Raw genomic sequence first — 6529 nt, forward strand, 5'->3', positions numbered from 1 at the left:
GTCTAGACAAGAGAGTTGTTTGTGTTGTCATGCTTCCCATTCCGTCCCCTGACACCTCTCCAATGTTTCTCCAGATCCCATTGTGATTCTTGCATCGTTCAACAACTGCCCCGGATGTAGTAGCTACTCAGCAGGGACCATATATGAGACGTTGGCACCGATGCGGCCTGATTAATATGCTCCACTGCCTCGTTGGGCCAGACCCCACTCTCCACGTGTCTGGCTACCACACGCAATAACAACGGTCGTGAGCCCCAGTGCTCTACCCTGGGTTACTCCTTGGAAGTATATGTCAACAGAGAGTGTTGTAAGATGTATGTTAGGGATAATTAGTTGGAAATAATTATCCCATGTTGGGTAGTGGACCCCAGGTATCTGCTGATTTAATTATTAACGAGTATGTTGAGTAAAGTCTTGTAACTGTACTGTAATACCACGTACCACCAGTAGGTGTGAGAAGTAAAGTAATCTACAATGATTGCCATGTACTGTACTATGTATTGTGAGTAGGGCCAAGGAACTGGTCCTGCTATGCCATGTAATGTAACACCAGTAAGGTTGTGTGCATTAAGAGTGTAAGATCTGAATAATTACTGTTGAGTAAAGAAATAAGAAAATAAGTAAATAAGAAAATAAGTAAAGAAGAAAGTACTGAGTCTACAATAAGCCCAGGAGTTGAACCTGGTAGTTATATGATTAATAATATATCTTTTCCCCTTTGATTTCATATTAATAAATTTGTTTTTAGAGTACTTTAGGTGTATTCATTTCTCCCACAGTATTTTACTTTTATTTCCGTCTAAGTGACTTGATACCAGAATTACCATACCAAAAGAATGATCATGCTACCAAAAAAATGACCATGCTACCAAAAGAATGACCATGCTCCCAAATGAATGACCATGCTACCAAAGAATGACCATGCTACCAAAAGAATGTCCATGCAACCAAAAGAATAGGTGACAGAACCAAGTAAGAGTAAGAACTAAGATAAGAGAAGTAAGTAAGATAAGGATGGTGTAGGTAATGGAAAAACACGCGCCCTCACACGGATACGTCCGGATACGCCGACCTGCCCCAAGAAATTAAACCTCCTAGTTTTCAAGAAGTTCTTTGAAACCAATGGGATCATGGGGGTCACCAAGGTGGAACGACTGAAGCTCCATGGTGACATCAAGATCACCTTCGCCGAGAAGGGTATGCCCGTACAGCTCGCGGAGATCCCAGACATCAACGGCATTCCTATAAAAATGATTGCCTACAAGTGGGACAACCTGAAACTGGGAGTAATCTCCCACGCCGAAATTGCCCACGTGGACCAAGCAGAGCTGAGTGAGTTCCTCAAGGGACAACTCCAAGTTGTCAAGAAGCTGTCCGACACCACTGCCCTCATCAGACACTATGCCACCTTACCCAAGGAGGCTCAACTGGCGTGGGTAACTGTGCCAGTCAAGCCCTACTGCAGACCGAAACGCTGTTACAAATGCCAGCACTACGGACATACTGTCAACAAGTGTGAGGTGCAGGAGGACACCTGCTCCCTGTGCGGCAGCCCTGGACACCACTACACTGTCTGCCCCAACACAGTGAAAAAATGAGCTGCCTGTGGCGGCCCACATTCCTACGCCGATCGGACCTGCCCCAAATGGAAGGAGGAATGCAGGATAGCCAAGGCTCGACTCGACAAGAAACTGAGCTACAAAGAGGCCTCCTTGCTGTACGCTCCCAAGACAAGAAAAAACCAGAAGAAAAGAAAAATCAAGAAAAGAAAACTCAAGAAAAGACACACTCCACAAAAAATCAAGAACACCACGAGGCCCGTGGAGCTGAAGCCCACGTGGTCAACCTCACCGTCTCCGACTTCTCCCACACCTATGAAGACCTAAGACATGAGGAAGACGAAGAACAAGCCCCAAACACGAATGAATGGACACTTCAAGAGAGCAAGAGGAGGAGGAGAGTAAGAAGAAAATCAACTTCAAGCTAACAAGAATACCAAGACAGAAGACAGAAGACCAAGACATTTTCTCCAAACAAGAAAACAACACACACAATCAAGCCGACCAAGCACTGAGAAACCATGGCCCAACCCAACACGCACCTGGCGCTTGACCTGATGCTCACCTAACTCTGTCCTGCCGCCTCCTCGCCGCGTCCGGGCGAGTTGCTGCTGCCTCCAACTTAAATTCCCTCACGCAAGCGGTGTTTAGCCACTGCACCTATTCTCTCCTTCTAAAATTCACTTCAATCCTCCCTTTATCCTTTTCCTGAACCTCCTTCCCCCGTCACTAGCATTTTATGTATGTATGTATGTGACCTACCTCTTTCTACCTACAGCCAGTCTTCAAGTAACACCACCTCCTCCGCTCCTGCCAGGCGGCCCTCGCTCCAGCCGGTGAGCATGGCGACCCACAAGCTGGTCCTCCTCTGAGCACCCTCACCAACCAGCTCTCTCAACTCAAAGCTTGTAACCATGCTGCCTTCCCAGCACCAAGCTGCATTGTACATCCAATACAACATGTATACAGAGAGCACATTGTGAGTTTCCTTTCTCCATCCCATCCTGAGTGTGAACCAAACAACCCGTACCCCACAATCACAAGTCGAGGCCTATTGTTATCACATTACTGGCTGGTAGAAATAACTGTAAGTCTCCTAAACAGATATTTGTTATTATAATTCAATGATTAAAATATTATATTGAAGGATATATCTTGTGTACAATGTTATAATATCTATATCCTTCACATTATGTCAATAAAGAAGCTGTATGACTTCTGTGGTTTAAAGTGCCAAATAAAATAATACAAATTAATTATATTTTTAGATGAACCAAGAACTTATTATGCTGTCATCTATACTGTACCTGCATGGTGTACTTGCAGCTGTACTTTTACATAAATTTAAAGAAAAGGCTGAAAATTGGTTCAGGTAGACGAGTGGGTATGAGGGAAGAGTTTCAGGAGAGGGTCGCCCCGGGGCGGTCAAGGTGTTTACTACCTCAGGAGATAGGGTGGGTCGTCATGGTATGGTAACGTTAAGTTGATTACTGGACTTTTTTTACTTTTATCCTCTTCGCCACTGATCAGCTTGTTAGCCGCCCGGGCGATCGGTCACGTCTCTCATTACTTTTCCTTTTCATTTATCTTCTTCACCAAAAGATCGGCTCGCTAGCCGCCCGGGTGATCGGTCATCTCTGTCAAGCACTGTTGGCAAATACTGGGCATGCACCGGCTCCTCAATGTACCTGAACCCGCTCCAGTGTTGGTCAAGTCTTGTCTTGAAAGAGCTCACACTCGGTGCCATCACAACACTCTCTGGTATATTGTTCCAAGAGTTTACAGCCCTCACTCCGAAAAAGTTTGCCCTCACAGTTTTCTGGACTTGCAGCTTCTTCAATCTTGAGCTGTGACCCCTTGTGGGACGAGCGTCCGCCAGCTCCAAGTAAGGACACTCAACTGAGTAGTGCCCTCTGAGATGCTTATACACCTCAACTAGGTCCCCCCTTGCCCGTCTGTAGTATGAGCTAGGCAAGTTCAGACGCTCCAATCTCTCAGGGTAGCTGAGGTGCCGAAGTGCAGGCACCAGTCTGGTGGCCCTCCTTTGAACATTTTCAACCAACTGACAGTCCCTAGCATATCTCGGGGTCCAGATGGGGAAGCACTCCACTCCTGAAGATCGTTACGAGGGACGGACCGTCTAGATATCTGAACGACCTTCTTGTAAGACCCAATAATTTATTTGCCTGATTTACCTTCTTCTCGCAATGGCCCGAGAACTTCGGCTCATTGTCAACATACACACCTAGGTCCTTCTCACATACAGTCTCAACTAGTGCAGTTTCATCATCCCGTTGGGACATATGATACGCCTCCTTACCGTTGGTATGCCCCAGGTGCATCCTCTTACACTTCGTGACATTGAATCTCAGCAGCCATTTCTTTGACCATTCCTGGAGCCCACAGAGGTCCTTCTGCAGCTCTTCACAGTCCGCATGGTTCTTAATTTCCCAAAATAACTTGGCGTCATCGGCAAACATTTGTATGGAGGAGTGTACAACGTCAGGCATGTCATTTATGAAACAAGTATACAACAGCGGGCCCAATACACTGCCCTGTGGTACCCCACTTGTGACAGGTACAGATGACGATTTCGTGCCATTAATCACCACACACTGCTTGTGGTCATGTAGAAAGTCTTCTATCCACGCTAGGACATTTCCCCGAATTCCGTACCCTTCCAGTTTGATTTTCAGCCTTTCGTGGGGTACACTGTCGAAAGCCTTGGCAAAATCTAGGTAAATAATGTCGATATTAACACCCAGTTCTAGAATATGGGTCCAAATATCCAATACCTTGAGCAATTATGTTAAGCAGGAGCGCCCCGGCATAAAATCGTGTTGGCAATCCTTGGCTGTGTTCTTGTGTTAATTTGATCACTGTGATACAATATATTGAATCAGAGGAAGATTGTAAACTATAACGTCCAGGATAATTACAGATTTGAGCCAAATTGAGCATTGGAATGAAATGAAATTCCTAAAAAAAGTTCCACAGCAAAGGAACTTCATTGATGCATTGCAGGAGTGTATGGCATAGCTCCTACCCATATGCCAGTGTAACCAGTGACGTGGTTAGAGGTGGGGGGTGAGAGAAGGCATCTAAGCCTTAGAATGAAGTTTGTCGTAAAAACTGATGTATGATTAAGATCTACTGCCTGTAATGATCCAGCTTACCAACCCTGTGAAGCAGAATGGTATCAAAATCGTCATATGGACAATGAACAGTAATTTTCTAATACAGTACATTATAAGTTATTAGTAATGATATGCTTAATCATCAGCATTGGACAACTCGTACATTTAAGTTCTTTTTGTTTAGTTTATTGCTCCTTATTTTCCTAAATTTGAATAAAGCTCATTTTGTCTTTTCGGATCACCTTTAGATTCCCCCCTCCCTCTAGCTTATTTCACCTAAAGATTAACCAATCTAACCTAGGTAGTGTTAGGGGGGTTAATTTTTAGGCGAGATGAGCTGAGAGAATCTACAGGTGATCCGATTTTTCTTTCTCATTTTCATTTGCACTGAGAGGTATATTTTCAATTATTTCTTATGTTTTCAATATATGGTTGTTGTAGCCATGTTATTTTCATTTGTTTTTATTCCAATATTTTTGGCAGTATAATAGATAATGTTCCTAATTGTTAAGTTCATTTTTTACACTTCATGCATTGTGGGTTTTCCCCAGTGAATCGTTTTTTTTCTTCATTTATTGGCATTATAATTGTTCTGTTTTTTCGATAACACTATTGATGCAGGTGCACTATTATCAAGTATGTGTTCTCAGTTGATTCTTTCTCCTGACTGTAAATTGTTATGCTTCGTGAGATAGATAACTGGTAAACGTGTATATCTGCCATGCCCATTTGTCGGAAAATTTAGATACGGGTATCCCTCCCCACTAAACCGAAAACTGCTCACTAGGCTACCGACTCTAACAAGGTGAGCCCGTTCAGAACGATGGCACAAGTGGTGACCCCAATCAACTTTTAGATGCAACAGCAGTGCAACCGATTAGGCAACTGTATCCCGAGTCAAGAACTGGATTATGATGGACTGGTACATCAATGGCGACTTCATAACCTTAAATTACGGTTAGCATGCACAGTACGTGACCATCATCAATGAACATCTAAGGAAGTTTAAGGTTTCTACAAAATGAGTTCTCCAGAACTTCAGCCCTCAGGATCGACACCAAAGGGTAGCCTCAAATCACGAGCTCCTTGAACTGTACGAACCTGATCTAACCAAATGGTTTTTTTCCTGCCTGGTGACGGCAGATTCAGGACTGTGGTTTCGCGAACCTCAACCTTACAGCCCATGTATGACTCCAAGGGACTATCCTCTGTTCGAAACCTTAAGTCCCGTCTCCAAGGATGAAGAGTTGAAAGAGGTTGCCGAGCCATGTTTGAGTAAAAGACTATGATACGATTTTGAAGGACAAGTGGGGTAGATGGGGGTTAAATTCAGGATAAACTATATTTAAAAAAAAAATTAAAAATGTGTTTCTGCCTTTTTACTACTGCATATACTGTACCCAATTATCAAAACTTTTTGACTGTCCCTTTTTGGAAACTGTTATAAAACAAATTATATAGTGTAGTTACAAAAAATTGTATCCATAGAACACAAAAGTAGTTTAACAAAAAATATACATACTACAATACAGTACAATCCTGTACATGTTAAAAGAAAACACATTTTTCTCCTCTAGGATTGTTGCAAAATTAAGTACTGTACTTGGCAATGGAGTTAATAGATAGATAGAAGGATAGATAGAGACAGACAGACAGATAGATAGATAGAGAGTACTGTACTAGCTTACTTGTGATGAGAGAGCAGTACTAGCTTACTTTTGGAGAGAGAGAGAGCATCAGCTTACTTGTGAAGTCCAAAGTCAAGTAATCTGCTCTTACGACCAAATTCATTGATGACCTCATCGCAATTCAGTTCCATATCTTTGTGGACAA

This window comes from Homarus americanus, unplaced genomic scaffold, assembly GCF_018991925.1.
Source record: "Homarus americanus isolate GMGI-L3 unplaced genomic scaffold, GMGI_Hamer_2.0 scaffold30535, whole genome shotgun sequence".
In the NCBI taxonomy this organism is placed as follows: Eukaryota; Metazoa; Arthropoda; class Malacostraca; order Decapoda; family Nephropidae; genus Homarus; species Homarus americanus.